Genomic DNA, 19,210 nt, shown 5'->3' with positions numbered 1-19,210 from the left:
TCAGATATGAGACACCTTTACGGTGTCTTACTCAAAAAAAAAGTCTCTCGTTCCGTTCGTTCCCACCGCACGTGAGGTGCAGCGAGCGGCGGCTAGCGGGTGGGGGCGCCGCGCCCGCCGCACGCCACGTGGGAGGAGAGAACGCCGGAGCCGAACGGAGGAGCGGCGTGGAGAGGCTGCTTTAGCCGGCGCGGGTCAGGCCGCCTCCGCTCGCGCGCCGTTCGAGCTTGCTCGCCACGCCCACCATTGCATCCGCGTGAGCCAACGCCACCGGCCGCCGTTTCCTCCTCCAACTTCGGCGGCCGCTGCCACCTGCCTGCTGTCGCCCTCTCCGGTCAAGTGGCCGGATAAAAATCCGGGTGCCCGAGATCTCGGTCACGGTCAGTTCAACATTTCCCAATTTCCTTAGGGCTTGTTCGGTTGCACATGGTTTCATTCCGGACCGGGAATGATAGACGCAATAAGAAATATAATAAGAGGACCGGATTTATTCTGGGTCGGAAACTACTTGCAACAAAATAAATTTATAATAGATAAAAAAATAGACCCGGATTCATTCCCCATCTCTAGACTCATGGATTGATTCCGGGTCTCTTATTGTATCTATTGTGAGCTTATTTTGTTGCAAGTAGTTTCCGATCCGGAATAAATCCGGGTCTCTTGTTATATCTCTTATTGTTTCTATCATTCCGGGCTCAGAATGAAATCGTGTGCAACCGAACAAGCCCTTATAAAAAATATATCCCGATTTTGGAAGACGGAAATTAAAAAACGCGAGGGAGCCGGACAGAAACCATGGGTTAAAATTTGCTACGGTGGGCACTGTGAGAGTGACCTGCTTGTCTGTCATGGGCTACGGTGGGCTCGGCCGCCTGCCTCCCTCTCCATGAATTAGCTCTGCTCACCGTCGGTTTTGGGCATGGATGGAAGAAGGGGATCGTGCAAAATGAATGGCAATAGCCATCCTTGGTGAACACAGATGCAGTACCCTGACATGTACAATGTTTTCCATCCATGTCGATTTTCATTCTCTCCATTGAAGTATTCTTCGATATGGGATGCCGGGTGATTAAGTAAACTACGTCGCCTGTTGTGTTCAGGTCCTTTCCCACTCTGTTTTGAATCCTGATAAAGATGGGCTGGTGACTGTGGCTCTTCGTCCAGGCAAGCTGCTTTTCTTTTCTCCATTGCAGATTATCCTCGTGGATCAGCAGTTCATTGTCCAAACTATACTGTACAATGTTACCTGCACAACATGCCTGCACAGAACAATCATTATCTAAAGTACAAAGACACACCCAGCACTACAAAATAGGGATAACATCTCAGGTTCCGTTAACATACTCTGTGTCTCTGTCTCTCCAAAAAAAGTTGGCATACTCTGCACAAGAACACTACAGGCTTTACACATTATTAATGAACGGAAATATGCAGAGCCTGAAGTCAAACGAATCACGAATGTAGTATTTCATGAAATATCTAGCATAGCTGGGCCATCATCCCGTCTAATGTTTTCCTCATATGTAGAATCCTGGTCGATTATATGAAGATACCAGGATTGTCAAGACTGGGTGCCGCAGAAGAAGGCGATCCTGGGTGTGGTGTCTGTCCCTGTCATGTTCATGTTGCCATCGATAGCAGAACTAGGACTAGATGATGGCATGATGATAGTGGCAACATTCTTAGGCACTGTTGTTGAGGCCACATTAAGGCATCACTGAGCATACTGTTCTGACGGCAAGATCTTCTCAATTTGGCCACTTGATTCATTTGCAAAACCCCTTCAACTGACATATACTGAGTTTCAATTTCAGAATCGGAAAATAAACTGAAGCACAAGCAAAATAGCCAACTGATTCAGAAATTGCACGATCAAACAAATGACATCACATGATGTTTTCCAGAAATATTCAGTGTATAAAGATGCAAAAATCTACGCACTACCCAGGCAGTACAAATGATACAAATGAATATATAAAGCATTTGGGCTCAAGCCAAAACTTACGGAGGATACCGTGTTGACAGGAATATTTCCCCTTCCATAGTGTATTTGGCTGCTTGATTCCTAAGTGTCCCCTTGAACTGACAAATCCCTTTTGTGGAAGTAAGTCTTCAGTTAACTACAGTTTGGGCACTGTCGTGTATCCTTGATGAATCTTGTAGAGCAAGCTACTTTCTAGCTTGCAAGTTTCAGAATGGCATGACTATTACCCTCATCCACTTTGTTCGGCAGCTCCAGCAGCCTCCAGCCCAACAATGTTTTCCTCTCACCCAGCTCCAGCACCAGCTTCTAGCCACCAGCCAGCCAACAGTATTTTTCTCTCACACCACTCCAGCCACCAGCTCCAGCTCTAGCCCAGCGAACAGAGTATCGTAGGATAGTCCATGCGCATGGAGTTTCAGTGGAAATGTGGTAATTGACTTGGGATTCACATGTAAATTGGAGGGTTTTTTTTTTCTGCAACAACTAATCTGTGTCGGACTGTTGGCTCGCCATCAGTTTTGGGGAGGAGAAATTGTGAATTCTCACATTGGCATCAACAAATCCGTGTCATACTGCTGGTTCAGTTGCGTTTTTCCAGAATATACATGAGTGAGTCGATTTCAGGGTAAAAAACTTCCGTCAAGCAGAAATGTTGGAATGGAATGGCCTGTTCAATTTGCTAATTAATGTCCATCTCATGGAAAGAGGATTAGAGGAGGACAAAGCAGATTGGGCCCTTTTCCCCAATAAACAGCTTACAACAAGATTGGAATGTGCCTTCAGCTGCAGAGTACCTTGCTCCATTATTACATGCACACACAGGCCTGGAGAAAACAATTATGGCATTATCCCATGATTAAGGAGACACATCCATTACTCTCCTTTTAACTTCGTGTTCATTACAGCAAAAATGAGAACAAATTAAGAAAAAATTACGCTGGACAAACACTACACACAATACTACTTTATAGTATCCATGAAAGAAATTAAGAAAATATATATCTGGGATCAACCATAAAGCAAATGCATATACTGAAAAATCACAGAATAATTTAGAAGCACGAAGTTCATCGTTTTACATACATGGCTGCAAAACTTCATCGGGGGTAGCTTTCCGACAACAATACCTCCTCTTCCATAGTATATTGCCTGCTTGCTTCACTAGTATTCACTTCTTTAATACTATGTTGCCTGCTTGATTCGATACTAACCAGTTCAATTGACATGTAGTGAACCGGAGCTTCAACCTCGTCATGCCTTCTTGTAGTAATACATGGAACCTGCTTCTTCTTAACCAGTATGCTTTCGAGTGTGTCTCCACTTCTCTCATTGTTGGCCGGTCTTCTCCCCTCAATTTAGTACACATTGCTGCTATTGCAGCTACTTCTTGGACTTCTCCATCTTCCTCTTCCATGACTTGAGCATCTACGATGCCAACAAGGTTACCTATTGCGAGGAGATTCCTAAAATATGAAACAAGGTTGTCACCATGTTCGGACCGATAGACAAATGGTTGCTTTCTAGTTAACAATTCGATAAGAAGAACACCAAAACTAAAGACATCGCTCTTGTCTGTTAGTCGACCTGTGTAATGGTACAAGGGATCTAGGTAACCCTTTGTTCCTTGAACCTCTGTAGTTACTCCAGTCTGATCAATTGGGATGTATCTTGAAGTTCCAAAGTCAGATACTTTTGCTGTTAAACTTTCATCAAGAAGTATGTTGGTGGACTTAATATCTCTATGAAATATAGGAATAGAAGCAGCTGAATGTAGGTAGGATAAAGCTCTTGCAACTTCCAGTGCAATCCTTATTCGATCAACCCATGGTAGTGATATCGGTCCTTCAATATGGAGATGCTGATAAAGGGTTCCATTTGAGATGAACTCATAAACTAGCAGTGGTACTTCTGTCTCGAGGCAACATCCAATTAGTTTCACAACATTTCTATGGTTCACTTGAGAGAGAACAGCAACTTCATTTATAAATTCACCAATTTCTCTTTGTACTACGATCCTTGATTTCTTGATTGCCACGACATTTAGATCTATAATTCCTTTGAACACAACTCCATGCCCTCCACCACCAATCACACGTGCTCTATCAAAATTATTGTAGCTTTCCCAAGCTCCCTTAAGGTAATAATCATCCTTTCCCCAATATCTGCATTCTGTGATATTAATTAGCTGCTGCAATAATAATCCATGATTTTGTTTGAAGAATTTCTCTTTTGTCTTTTTCACCTTCCGCAGCTTTATTTTATGCATTGTGAAGGGGACACTCTAATGTGAGAAATAAAATACTTGTGCCACCACCAACTCCAAGCCCTATGCTTAACCCTGCCAAAATAGAGGAAAGGTAATGTGGGGCAAGTTTCTGTGTTCTATAGAGAACACTACGTAAGAAACGAGGAAAGGAGACACCTAATTAGTGTGTGAAAATAAAACACGTCACTAATTTAGAATTAGTGACGGGGCTATACTGGACACATCACCAATATAATGGTCTTGCTCTAGTGCAAACATATCGGAGACGGGTCTAAATATGACGCGTCACTAATTACAATAACAAAATCATTGGAGACGGGTAACTTTGAGACGTGTCACTAAGAATGGAACATATGACATATTGTTATCCCTACATCACTAATACGCTACATTGTATAATTATCTGTTATAATGTAGGTCACCGTCCAGCCTCGGCACTGTTTCCCTACACAATTTCTAGTAGTTCGGATCAAAGCAACTCAACGTGGATTCATTTTCTGTAGAATAATAGTAGCAGTAGCTAGCCTTTTTAGTGCTTTTGACCAGTAGAATACATGACCGCTTGTGTTTGAAGAAGTAATCTTGGCCTCCATTCTGGTTACACTGCAGCCATATGGACTGATTAATGTTAGCTTTGTTTTTGTCCATTTTGCTTGCACTGGAGTCTTAGTTTTTGTTAGCCAATAATTAGTGAGGACTCTCTTTTTGCCTTTTGCTTCCACGATGCTTATAAGTAGTGTGCATAAATATTACACTGCACTTTCTGGATGTGAGCTTGCAGGGAACTGTTTCTTGAAAGTTACATGTTATAAATCGACTCAATTTTTTTTGAATGTACTAGAACTGGTTGGTACATACGGATTTATGAACCCTACACGGCCACAGCACAATGGTTGATGCTCCTGATTATCAAATTCTAAAGATTTTGCTAATAGAGCAGAGCAAAAGAAGTATGAGAGAACCGGAGAAATGATGCCCTGCATCTTGTTGGCCCATCATTATTCCATCAGTACTACAGTGTAGACGATATTTTTTTCCCTTCTGAACATTTACACAGAAAAAATGTGGAAGTCAGATTTGATGAAATGTTTGCTATTTCGATGTTTTTGCTGGTACACTACGCAGGTGGTAGATTCTTTCATAGTGATCAGTCTAATTTTGGGGTTGATCTTCAAGAATTACGGTTGATGGGGTATGTTACAGGTATATGAAATCCATCTTTTTTTCCTTTTCAAAAATAAATGCAACATGTGTTGTCCTATGCTGTAGTCCTGCAATTTTAGTGTTGGAAGCAGTTTTCCCACTTTTTTCAGTATAAAAATAAGAGTTGATGTCAGCTGATAAATCCTGTTGCCTTTTTTCCTTGATGGTGAAAAGAGAAACTAGTTATGTGGTGACCAGTCATATATGATGAGCCACTCTTGATGGTAATCATGTATATACTTTATACACGATTTGCTGATACTTTGTTATTATGAGTTCACATGCTGTTTAGTGATTCGACTGCAGTAACTAAATTAATATAGTGTCTTCCAAATTAAATATCGCTTCTAACCTTTAATATATTGTGCTCCACTTGTCTACATTGTCATGGTTGCTCTTCCATTGTGTTTCAGGTAAGGCGTTTCTTTTCTTGTCTTAACCATTTCTCTCGCTTCTGCTTGCCCCTCTTGGTGTGATGTGCGCTACTAGTTGGTTCTGGCAGTGGTTAATGATATGTCATCAATTTTTTTCTGAGATGTATTCAAATGTTGGTATCTACCCATACTTGAGGATAGCCAAAAATTTCACCCTACCCCCTCATATCAAGCAACAAAGAAATATATGCCAATGTTATTCAGTTATTCTTATTTTGATATGCTATATGCCATTCTTAATGTAAATAAAAATGAACCTTGCTAGCTGTTTTCTGCATCATGGTTAGATGGTTCTCGCTTGCCATTCGCAACCTTTGCAACATTGTATTGTTGTAACCTTGAATAGCTAGATTTCATAAGCTATTAAGGAAGACTCACTTTTTGCTAAGGTTGAAATGATTTCTGTGCAAATGCGATTTCTTATTTTTTTTGGAGATTGATATACTATCCAAATGCAGGTGACATTGTGCTAATGGTGGACTGGTGGCGGTGATGTAGGACAAGGAATGGTGGTGGCTTTAGATAATAGTTGATTTGTATGACTTCAATTAATTAAGCTTGAGTATGACTACAAATCATTCAGGGCTTTATGTTGTATTGTATATAGTGGACAAAACCTGTGTATCTGTAGTATATATAAAGGATGAAATATACGTATTTGTGATATGTGTGTGTGTGTGTGTGCTGGATAATAATCCAGCGCGCCAGCCCCACCCACACGCCAGACCAAGCCGTAACCGGAAAATAGTAACCTGAAACTGGAAAATTATCTGTTAAACCGGAAAAACAGGTCCGATACCGGAAAAGATATTGATAGAACCGGAAAATTGATATCCAAACCGGAAAATAGTAACCCAAAATCGGAAAATTATCTGTTAAACTGGGAAAACAGGTCTGTTACCGGAAAAGATATTGATAGAACCGGAAAAAATTGATATCCAAACCGGAAAATAACTATCCGAAACTGGAAAAAATGTTAATGAAACCAGAATCTTGTAATCTTTACCGGTAAAGATTACAAGATTTCGGTTTCATTAACACTTTTTCTGGTTTCGGGTTACTCTTTTCCGGTCTGGATATCAATTTTCCAGTTCTATCAATATCTTTTCCGGTAACAGACCTGTTTTCCCGGTTTAACAGATAATTTTTCGGTTTCGGGTTACTATTTTCCGGTTTGGATATCAATTTTCCGGTTCTATCAATATCTTTTCCGGTATCGGACCTGTTTTTCCGGTTTAACAGATAATTTTCCGGTTTCGGGTTACTATTTTCCGGTTACGGCTTGGTGGCGTGTGGGGGGGGGGGGGGGGGTGGGTGGGGCTGGCGCGCTGGATTATTATACAGCACCCTGCGCCCTAAATAGCGCCACTATATATATATATATATATATATATATATATATATATATATATATATATATATAACTATTCAAATTCCACTGACACTATTCAAATTTGTGGTACTATTCAAAATATTCGCTACTATTCAAATTCCGAATATGAATAGGATGTTCCCACCCACGAAGTGGACGAAGCACCTCAGGGAAGGCGTCGCTTTCACTCTACAATTCGGTATTCGCTAAGTATGCGCTTAACTCTTAATATGAGCACTCACGAGCACCCAAAATTCAAGACTACTATTTGGAGCACTTATGGTGGGAGTATGGTGGATGGAGCACTTCTGGGAGGTATGCGTGTGCGAATATTATGCGTGCTATTAGCAACTAATATGCAATCGGATTATAGGTATGCGTGCGGATTCTCAGGATCTTGGCAGGTTGGCGAAACCAAAATTCAGCCGGTCGTGCAACTATGCTTGTGTAAATCCTACTCGGTACTCACCGCATGCATCGCTACCTTGCTTCAGAACCAGGCCTAACCGGTCTTCTCCCGAACTAACCCCGACCACGTGCACACAGGACTCAGGCTCTACCGTCTCCCCAGGCAGTTCCACCCGAAGGGAACACTTCTCTGCGGACACAGGCTCTCTCAGACGCCTCTCCATGGGCTAAACGAGAGCAACTCAATGCAGAGGTTTCTCCTCTAGGGTCCCTAGCGTAGAGACATCACCCCAACGAGCTCAAAGGAAAGCAGAGAAATTCACAGGAAAGCTTAATCCATTTCCACAGAGCAAACTTACATACAGCTTTCCCTTTCTGAAAGCCCCCAAGCACTAGCACAAACCTGGGATTACCTTACAGTCTATTCTACACACAGGGTGTTGAATATTATTCAACACTCCAGTGGCGCAAAACATGTCTCCTGCGAGTAAAATCAGCGTCCTAATTACTACCCTCACCACCGGATACCATAGCCATCAATGCTATTGCAAATTTATATCCCGTAATAATATTGTACACATTTCACGGTCCAAAAACCAGATATTTACGGTTCCCATGCACTCAAGAAGTAATATTCGTGCATGCAAGTGTCAACTCCCTCTTAATTCTCTCTCTCTATCTATACAATGCATGCAAGTGTTAACTCCCTCTAAATTCTCTCATACTATAAATAGCATTGGTCAATATTATGAATTAGGGATTAAATGCATATCGTGCAATAACATTTCAGTTTTGCATCATGGATGTAATCTCTCTTTCTCCCAAAAACATGCATGCAAGCCAACGTCCAAACGATCTTTACAGAGGAGGCAAGAAATTACTCCTCTCTCGCCATAGTAGATTATTGGAGGAGGCAAGTGTTAGAATAATCTGGTCTTTGTAACAGATATGTTCGGAACTAGATGTGGTAGATTGTATCATACTCGGTTTGTTAAGCTCTTAGATATAGACATAGATTGATTTTGTACAAGCCAAATCGAGTCTGTAACTGCTACCGTATCTTTGTAAAACTCTTGGCAATTGCCTATATAAACATGCACCCGTGGCTAGCCAAGATAGGTAACCACGTTTCCTTCAATTTTACATGGTAATCAAAGCAACCTCTTCCACAAAACATCCATAACCTTTTTGAGTGCTCCATGGCGTCATCATCTTCAGCTTCGCCAACACCGGCGCAACTCGGCTCTGTCTCAGAGAAGTTAACTCGGGACAACTATCTGCTATGGAAGGCGCAATTTCTTCCTGCAGTACGTGGTGCTCAGCTCATAGGAATCCTAGATGGTTCAGACCATGAGCCGCCAAAGACCATCGAGCTGGTCGACAAGGACGGCAAGAAGGTAGTCGTCCGCAATCCTGAGTACGACTCATGGATTGCCAAGGATCAGCAGCTACTAAGCTACCTGCTGAATTCTCTCACCAAAGATGCATTAGCACCGGTGGCTACGGTGACTACATCTGCAGAAGCATGGAAGGCGCTGTCAACAATGTTTTCAGCACACTCCAAGGCTCGGGTCACGAACCTGCGCATGCAGCTTGCCACGCTCAAGAAGGGTGGCATGTCAACTACAACATACTTCACCAAGATGTGTGCCTTCAAGGACGAGCTTGCTACCATCGGCAAGCCCATCGATGATGATGAGATGGTACACTTCATTCTTACTGGGTTAGATTTTGATTATAACCCCTTTGTATCTTCAGTTCTTGGTCGTGTTGGATCAATCTCTTTGAGTGATTTGTACTCCGAGCTACTTTCCTACGATCAGAGGTTGGAGATGTACCAAGAGAGTGGTCAGTGCCAATCCTCGGCTAACATGGCTGGTCGAGGGCGTGGTAACAGAGGTCGCGGCCGTGGTAACAATCGTGGTCGTGGCCATGGCAATTCTGGTCGCAACAACCAGAACTGTGGAAACAACACCTCCAGCTCCAACAATGCTCCCAGACAGGGAGGGCGCAACACCAAGCCGGTGTGTCAGATATGCAAGAAGGACATGAAGCCCCAAGATGCTGGTATAGGTATGATGATGATGATGATGATGATGATGATGATGATGATGATGATGATGATGATGATGATGATGATGATGATGATGATGATGATGATGATGATGATGATGATGACGACGACGACGACGACGATCAACAAAACCAGAAGACAGCAGGGGCAGCTACAACTGGATACGCCTATGACTCAAATTGGTACGTTGATAGTGGAGCTTCAGATCATGTCACTTCAGAGTTGGAGAAATTAACCATCCGCGACAAGTATACCAGACGAGATCAAGTCCATGCCGCCAATGGATCAGGTATGAAAATTAATAACATTGGCTCTACAACTTTACATACCCCTAGCAAAGATCTGCTTCTAAATAATGTTCTTCATGTTCCTAGTGCTAGCAAAAATCTTGTTTCTGTTCATAAGCTAGCACGCGATAATGATGCCTTTCTAGAGTTTCATCCCAACTTCTTTCTTATTAAGGATCAGGGAACAAAGAAAATCCTGCATCAAGGTAGATCTCGAGGTGGCCTATATCCTCTAGGACCACACCCTTCTAAAGGAGTACCCAGCAAACAAGCTTTTGGAGTCAACAAGCCGTCCAGCTCTAGATGGCATAGTAGACTTGGTCATCCAGCTTTTCCTATTATAGAGAGAGTTCTTAGTCAGAATAGTCTTCCGTGTGATAGTAATAAGAAATCAGAGTCTATTTGTGATGCTTGTCAAATGGCCAAGAGCCATCAACTTCCTTATTCAATTTCAAATAGTACCTCTGATTCTCCTTTGGATCTAATATATTCTGACGTATGGGGGCCTGCTCCTATCTCAGCTGGTCGGCATACATATTATGTGAGTTTTATAGATGATTTCAGCAAATACACTTGGATCTACCTACTCAAGAAAAAAATCTGATGTCTTCTTAGTTTTTCAAAACTTCCAGCAACTTGTAGAAAGGAAGTTTAACAAGAAAATAAAATCCATGCAATCTGATTGGGGAGGAGAGTATGAAAAATTAAATTCCTTCTTTCAGCGCATTGGAATCTCTCATAGGGTTTCTTGCCCTCATGCTCACCAACAAAACGGTGCAGCTGAACGGAAGCATCGTCACATTGTTGAAGTTGGCCTTGCCCTTTTAGCCAATGCCTCTGTGCCCCTAAAATATTGGGATCATGCTTTCCTCACAGCCACATATCTTATTAACTTGCTTCCCAGCAAAGTTATTGATTATGAAACACCCACTGAACGTCTGTTTCAAGAGAAACCAGATTACACATCCCTAAGAATCTTTGGTTGTGCATGTTGTCCCAACTTGCGACCGTATAATTCTCGAAAACTTGCTTTCCGCTCTACCCGCTGTGCTTTCCTAGGCTACAGTCCCATTCACAAAGGCTTTAAGTGCCTTGACATCTCTAGTGGTCGCATATACATATCTAGGGATGTTGTTTTTGATGAAGGATTTTTCCCTTTTGCTCACGTTCATCCCAATGCTGGTGCTCAGCTTCGAAAAGAAATAATCCTTCTTCCTACTCATTTGCTTGGGGGTGTAAGTTGTGCTGCTGATGTTACTAATGATCCTGGTGATAGTGCTTGTGATGGACAGGAAAATTCTGCAGAAAACTCGGCACAAATTGATGACAGCATCAATCCAGGAGGTGGGAATTCATCTGCTGTTCCATCTGGCAGCGATCACGGTGTTGCTGCACCTGATGTGGTGTCCGCTCCGGTGCCGCATTCACCCAATCCCGGCGTGGCGTGTGGGGGGGGGGGGCAGTGGATTGTCCCACGCACGCACCCATCTCATCCTCTCCGGTTCGACCAACAAATGTTGAAGAGGATCAGCCTGCGGGATCACCTGTGCCATTAGCAAATGTTGAAGAGGATCAGCCTGCGGGATCACCTGTGCCATCAGCAAATGTTGAAGCTCCTTCTCCTCCACGCCGACGCACAAGGATGCAACATGGGATTATTAAGCCCAAGAAATTTACAGATGGGACCATCAGGTATGGAAACTTCTGTGCTACAGGAGAGCCTGAAAATTTACAAGAAGCTTTAGATGATCCTCGATGGAAGAAAGCCATGGAAGAAGAGTATACAGCATTGAAGAGAAATCAAACATGGCATCTTGTGGAAGCAAAACAGGGTAACAATTTGATTGACTGCAAATGGGTCTATAAGATTAAGAAGAAGGCAGATGGCTCGGTTGACAGGTACAAAGCTCGTCTAGTAGCCAAGGGATTCAGACAACGTTATGGCATTGATTATGAGGATACTTTTAGTCTAGTTGTCAAAATTGCTACAGTTAGACTAGTTCTGTCTCTTGCTATTTCTAGAGGATGGTGCCTTAGACAGTTGGATGTTCAGAACGCGTTCTTACATGGTGTTCTGGAAGAGGAGGTTTACATGAAACAACCACCTAGTTTTGAAGATGACAATGCTCCACATCTTGTTTGCAGACTTGATAAAGCTATCTACGGGCTAAAGCAGGCTCCAAGGGCTTGGTATGCAAGATTAAGTTCTAAACTTATTGATCTTGGTTTTAAGGCTTCTAAGTCAGATACTTCTCTGTTTATATATCAAAGATCAGGAATTGTCATTTATATGCTCATATATGTTGATGATATTATTGTCACAAGTTCATCTAGTGAAGCCGTGACAGCTCTATTGCATGATCTAAGGAAGGATTTTGCACTAAAGGATCTTGGCAATCTACATTATTTCTTGGGCATCGAAGTTCAAAGAGACAAACAAGAGCTGCTGCTGTCTCAAGAAAAATATGCTCAAGAAATATTGTCTCGTGTTGGCATGATCAAATGCAAAGCTGCTCCAACACCCTTGTCGACTTCGGAAAAACTCTCTAGTCATGAGGGAGAATTGTTGGGACCAGAAGATAGTAAAAGATATAGGAGTATAGTGGGTGCATTGCAATATCTTACTCTCACCAGACCAGACTTGGCTTATTCAGTTAATAAGGTGTGTCAGTTCTTACATGCACCCACCACTGAACATTGGTCAGCTGTGAAGATAATTCTTCGCTATTTGCAAAATACTTTGAAAATTGAAAAGTCAAGCTCAATGTTACTAAGTGCTTTCTCTGATGCTGATTGGGCTGGAAGTGTTGATGATAGAAAGTCAACATGCGGTTTTGCGATATTCTTTGGGTCAAATCTTATTTCTTGGAGTGCTAGGAAGCAAGCTACTGTCTCAAGATCAAGTACAGAAAGCAGAGTATAAGGCAATGGCAAATGCGATAGCTGAGTTGATTTGGCTTGAGTCTTTGTTAGTTGAGCTTGGAGTTCAGTTAGCGCAACCGCCAATTCTGTGGTGTGATAACTTGGGAGCTACATATCTTTCAGCTAATCCAGTCTTTCATGCGCGAGCAAAGCACATAGAAATCGATTTTCATTTTGTCAGAGAACGTGTGGTCAAGAAACAGCTGCAAGTAAGATTAATTCCTTCCAAGGATCAGGTTGCTGACGGCTTCACCAAAGCATTACCAGTCAGGAAACTTGAAGAGTTCAAGAACAATCTAAATCTCAAGAGGAAGCGAAGTTTAGATTGAGGGAGGATGTTAGAATAATCTGGTCTTTGTAACAGATATGTTCGGAACTAGATGTGGTAGATTGTATCATACTCGGTTTGTTAAGCTCTTAGATATAGACATAGATTGATTTTGTACAAACCAAACCGAGTCTGTAACTGCTACCGTATTTTTGTAAAACTCTTGGCAATTGCCTATATAAACATGCACCCGTGGCTAGCCAAGATAGGTAACCACGTTTCCTTCAATTTTACAGCAAGACCGTAGGCTCTGTTGTTCACTCTTATTATCTATGGAAGTAGTTAGTTGGAGCAAAGTATACGAAAATTACTCCTCTATCGCTTATACCAGATTAGTGGAGGCAAGGCTGTTAGGTTCCAGCTGTCACCATCATTATCTCCGTAAGTAATTAATTGGAGGAAGGCCAGCAGAGTCGATTGTCTTCATTCCTTGCATGCGCTAATTCACTTTTCCAAAAACTAATGGCGTATATTGCTCTTTCAAGCATTCATTGTAGGCATGCAAGTTTAAATAGACTCCAGAGATTCACTACAGATGCACTTCATATACCTTCGAAAAACTACTTTTTACTACCAGACAATCCAATTTATACTTCAGCGATACGTGGGGCAAGGCAGCCTATAAAACACACACTACTGGAACAACAAATTTTTTGATGCCACGACCCACACGTAAGTGTGTTATAGTTTTTTACTTCCACATATTCTAGTTTATACTCCATCTAAACATTTACATCAAACACGAGAAGATATGAAACGCTCATGGCGCCACATTCACTGGTCAACCAATGCTAAAAAAATATGCAAGTCATTGAAAATATATTAATTACTCCATGACTGCGTCAACCCATGAGAATTTACCGGACACTGTAAACTACGATAAAAACAAACCAAACTTTTCCTATTATTCAACACTCACAGGGTAAAAGCACCGGCGGCGCCGCCTCTACTCCAACGAGTAAAAGCACATCTAATATTTACTACCCGCCAGCACGCACCGCATTCATAACATTCCGTGCGCGGGCGGCGACCACTGCAATCAACCCTCGTAAATCCCACATCCTGACACGCATTAGAGAGGTAGTAAAAACTCTCATCTAAATGTGTAATAAGACTTTTACTGTCCAGGTTGCTCGTTTTGGATAGAATATTGGGGTTTGAATCCTGGGAATCGCATCATTAACACCTCTAGCCGCAAAGGCAGTCACGGTTTTTCCTCCCCTAATTTCTCTCCGTCATTAATTGCCATCTCATGTCTCGTCACCACTCATGGGCTCGGCCAAACTCGCCAAAGATGCTCATCCCCATGAAACTCTGGCGAACCTGTTGCAGACACACGACACAAGATCCCCACTTCCCCCAGCCCCACCCGATGCTTCATCAAGCTGTGATTGGGACTGCCGCCACCTTCCCGGGAATGGCAAAGCGGCCATCGACACTGGAGTGGCTCTTCATCCACTAGCATCTGTGTCAGCAAATTCCCTAGAAGGCACTTCATGGTGTTTTCAGGAGAGGGCGCGGCGCTCTCCCAGGTATGGACACTCATGGCGACCTGCAAGCAACCGTCGTTGGATGCCTGGAGGGCGATGCAGCCGTGGTTCGATTTGGTGGGTTATGGCGCATCCATGCATCCCTCTCTGGTGAGTCCGTTAGTGCCACTTCAGCATCTAATTTCACGGACCTAGTCCCTCAAAATCTCAACTCACCTGGTTCACTTAGCATGACAACTATTTAAATTGTTCATTCATGGGTTAGATTAAAAAAGGAAATTTTATTTCTTTTTGCAGATCCAAATTATAGAAAGATGGACAACTGATGTTTTTTTTAAATAAAACAACTGATGTGTATTCCAGAGTGTTGAGGGAATGACATTCATGGGAGTTTTACTTTTTTTTTGAGTGGCCAAATTAGGCACTGAACTTTAGGTGTTTATCGGTCTAATTCAGAAGGGAATTTTTTCATATCTATATGCAAGTAGTACTCTTTGTGCACGATTTGTTCCATTCTTCGGATTTGGTGCTCTGTCGTAATATTCGGATATGCAAGATTCCAACCTGATTATATGGGTTTGCTGCTTCTTTGTTAATTTATTCAATTACTTTTCCACAATTACTAATTTACTACAACTTCTCTAAGAGCCACCCGATGATGTGCAGGCGGGGTGACGTAATAGAGGGTGCACTAATTTCGAATTGCTTATGGAAGCCAATCGACACTAATTTGGAAATCGCAAGGCATAAGTTATTTTAAATTTGCTTAGGAGTAATTTACAACTTCATTAGTGTGTCAATTGTTGATATTTTTTGTTGGCCAAAGTATCTGTATAGTAGCTTGACCTTTTGTTTCTAATGTCGTGCAGATAACCTTGTATACCTTCCGTTGGAGAAGCTGCAAGCTAGAAGGATGCAGGGAAAGATACATCCATGGATAGGATGTTTATTCGCTTTCTTTTGTCCTTAAAATGAGTGGTCAAATTTTGTTCATCTATGTATATGGAGATATCTTGGAGTAATTATTTGTTGATAGTATAAATATTTCTTGTTGGTACATTTAAAATTACTCCCTTATGGGATAAAGGAGTATGCACTCCTCGTTTCGCATAGAAAATTACTTGTTTGCTTAAAAATAATTCTTATTCTGATGACTAATTACTAGGATGCTGCACGATTTTCACCACCCGCGATGAACAAGAGTAAATAGTCATCTAGAGGGCTCATCGGAGCTCCGGACCTCATTTTGTCGAACTCGTTTTTTGAATTTTGTGGGATGGATTTCCTAACAAATTACGGTCACATGACCTTGTTGGAGCCACTACGGAAACAGGGTAAAGAATCTTGTCCTTTGCCGTGTAGCCAAAAAAGAACTTGGCAAAGCTTTGCACACTCGACTTTTAGCCCGTTTTCGGTAGTGAGCTTTAAAAGCTAGCTACTGACTTTTTACGGAGGTAGTTTTTACGATCCAAGGATGCAAAACTTGATTTTTTACTGCCAGGATGATTCATCGAAGGTCCGGCAAAGACACCGCCGGGAGCGTCGAATATTATTCAACATCTCCAACGCTATCACTGATGAAATACTACTTTTTACTTTCACATCCTATACTTTATACTCCACCGGGATACTGACAAGGCAGCCTAGAATACACAATTGCATGCACCAAAATCTTTTTTTCCTGCTACGATCCACACAACTCAAACATAGCTTTTTACTTCCATATATTCCACTTTATACTCCATCCGCATATTTCTAATATAACTTTGGAGTTGCTGACGGGAATATCACACAACGACATGCGCATGATGCCCTTTTTACTGGTCAATGAATGCTCTATTAATATGCGAGACAGCCAAACTGCATTAAACAGACTACAACAGCGTCAAACCATGGGATCTAAGGCCAAGTATACATTAAAAGCACACACAACACTGGATTTTACTACTTGTCATGGTGGCACCGTAATTTTCTCCTCGCCGGAGGAGGGGCGGCGCTCCGCCGTGGGTGTTGAATAATGGGATGCTGAATAGACCGGTATATATATATATATATATATATATATATATAAGATATATTTGACGCTCTCTTTTAACTTTTTTGTTTTTAAATTTGACATTGGAGACGGGAGTTGTGAAGACGCGTGACTAATGGGTGTCATATCAGTGATGTGTTTTCCTCTCTTGTCACTTAACATTATCAGTGATGGGTCTAGCCAAGTGCGTCACTGATATGGGTAATCATTGGCAGGTTGCTGGTAAAACGTGTCACTGAAGACCTTATCAATGATGCATTTTGGTATCACACGTCAGTGATGATGAGTCATTAGTGATGGAGTTTTTCGCGTCACTAATGGGTTCACATCAATGATGAAAATTTAGTGACAGTTTTCTGCTGTCACTAATGTTGGTCTACATTCACTAATATGGGTATTCTGGCATAGTGACGGATAGAACCACAAGAAACACGAAATGATTACGACGAAGCTCTATATTGCAGAAGCATATTCGAAGCTGTGATGATACATATGAAGAAAGTAAGGTAATATGTGCAAACAGTAGTTGACTACCTGTGAAGGATTTCTTGACGATGGTAATGCATCCCCCTTTTGTGGAGGGATCGCCATAGGTTCCATTAGGACACTGACAAAGAAAACTTCCGATGGAATTTAGGCAGATTCCATAGCATGGGTAGGCTTCTGGGTCCTCACACTCGTTGATGTCTAGAAGAAAAGAAGTGCTATAGATTAAAGAAATTGAACCCAACAGTTAAAGGCAAGGAAATTCGATAATTCAGTAAGCTGCACTGCAGTACCATGTTTATCGACAAAAGGGATAAACTTATGAATGGCATTGAATATATAATTAAGAAAGCCAAATTTATAGTTGAAGATAAAAGCAGAAGTCATGGTAGACATGATAGCTACCACTTCCTCCAATCCAAAATAAATGATGTCCTGTTCTGATCGAACTTAATACTTTTTACTGGCAATAACTTTCAGAATTAGTATATATGTATGTATATATTATAAACATTGATATTATATGAGTATTGCCTTCAAATGCACTTGTGTAGTATTATGTATGATATATTAAATTCTAGTAAAATAATGGTATCATTGTCCGAAACATGAAGTGTTGTACTCCCTCCCCAAATTGTAGGTCATTTTAGTAGATCTAGATACATAGATTTTGCTTTGCACCCTGATATAATAGATTTTGCTATGCACCTATAGACATAGCTATGTCTAGATACATAGCAAAACCAATGTATCTAGATTTATCAAAACAACCAACAATTTAGAATGGAGGAAGTAACCGATCAAGCAGTAGTAATAAGTTGTATGTCTTTTCAGTTTGCACCATGTACCTGTGCATCCATTTGGGACGGAAGCATTGCCTGTATAGCCACCACGGCATTGACAACTAAAATTTCCTGGTTTATTCTCGCAAATGCCATAGCAAACATATTTGTCTGGAAATCTGCACTCGTCGATGTCTATAGCAAAACAAGAACATTGATCAGAAGTAAGAAAGGCTGAATGCAATAATATAATAATTTATTAGAAAAGTTAGTTAACTACTGTACCATGGCATCCATCGGAAACATAAGGATTGCCTTCGTAGCCCGTAGAGCATTGACACAGATACCCACTATGCACGAAGGAATTGTGGTCTTGGCAATAGCTGTTGGTACTGCGACATTCGGATGCGGTCTTATTGTTTGGGCATGTAGAATTACTAATTATCCAGTCTAGTGTGGCCGGAAGCGCTTCAGGACCTTCCCCACTAATAATGTCCACCATGTTTGAATCGAAACTCTGGTCAACTATGTAGGCAGAAAGAGGTAAGCCTATGTCACCAGGAAGCCATTTCATCTGGATGGTGTAGAAAGGGTGGCCGAGGACGATGCTTGCCTGCCAGCAGCCAATGCCCGTGCAGCTGCCATTTCCCGCAGCAGCGCTGCCGGGGCCTATCGATGGGCATATAGCAGTGCAAGAACTGACCAAGCTGTTATTCACGCCCCCAAAGATGCTGACCTGGATGTTGCACCCTATCACCTCGAGCATGCCTGTCGACTCCCGTCTTGTTTAGTTGCAAAGTTCAAAATTTTAAAAAAAAAATTCCGGCACTTGCATGGAGACTTAAATCTAGACGAAATAAAAAACGCATTGCACAATTTGCCTATAAATCGCGAGACAAATCTAATGAACCTAATTATGCCGTAATTAGACACTAAATTGCTACAATAATGCTAATTTTGTGATTAATCTATGTTTAGTCCTTTAAATATAGAAAAATTCTTTTCAAAAATTTTACAAACGCCAACTAAACAAGCCTCCGACAGGAAGAACGGCCCACTCTCCGGGAGCCCGAGTCCCCATGTCCTGTTCGTGGCGCGACCACTTCCATCATACGGCAACTCCACGCCGGTGCTGTTGA

At 41.8% G+C, this 19,210-nt stretch overlaps 1 non-coding gene and 1 pseudogene across 1 annotated transcript; one reads left to right on the top strand and one right to left on the bottom strand.

Annotated features, from left to right (window-relative positions):
• Positions 1–3,004: 3,004 nt before the first annotated feature.
• Positions 3,005–18,840, bottom strand: LOC120712767 (annotated as a pseudogene).
• On the top strand, positions 9,350–9,488 carry LOC120639366. Its single transcript, XR_005661371.1, has one exon. It is a non-coding gene; the product is annotated as a small nucleolar RNA Z247 (small nucleolar RNA).
• Positions 18,841–19,210: the final 370 nt, after the last annotated feature.

Source organism: Panicum virgatum, chromosome 6K (genome assembly GCF_016808335.1).
Source record: "Panicum virgatum strain AP13 chromosome 6K, P.virgatum_v5, whole genome shotgun sequence".
Classification (NCBI taxonomy): Eukaryota; Viridiplantae; Streptophyta; class Magnoliopsida; order Poales; family Poaceae; genus Panicum; species Panicum virgatum.
The sequence above is the reverse complement of the archived record's forward strand: the minus strand, read 5'-3'. Positions and strand labels throughout refer to the sequence as shown.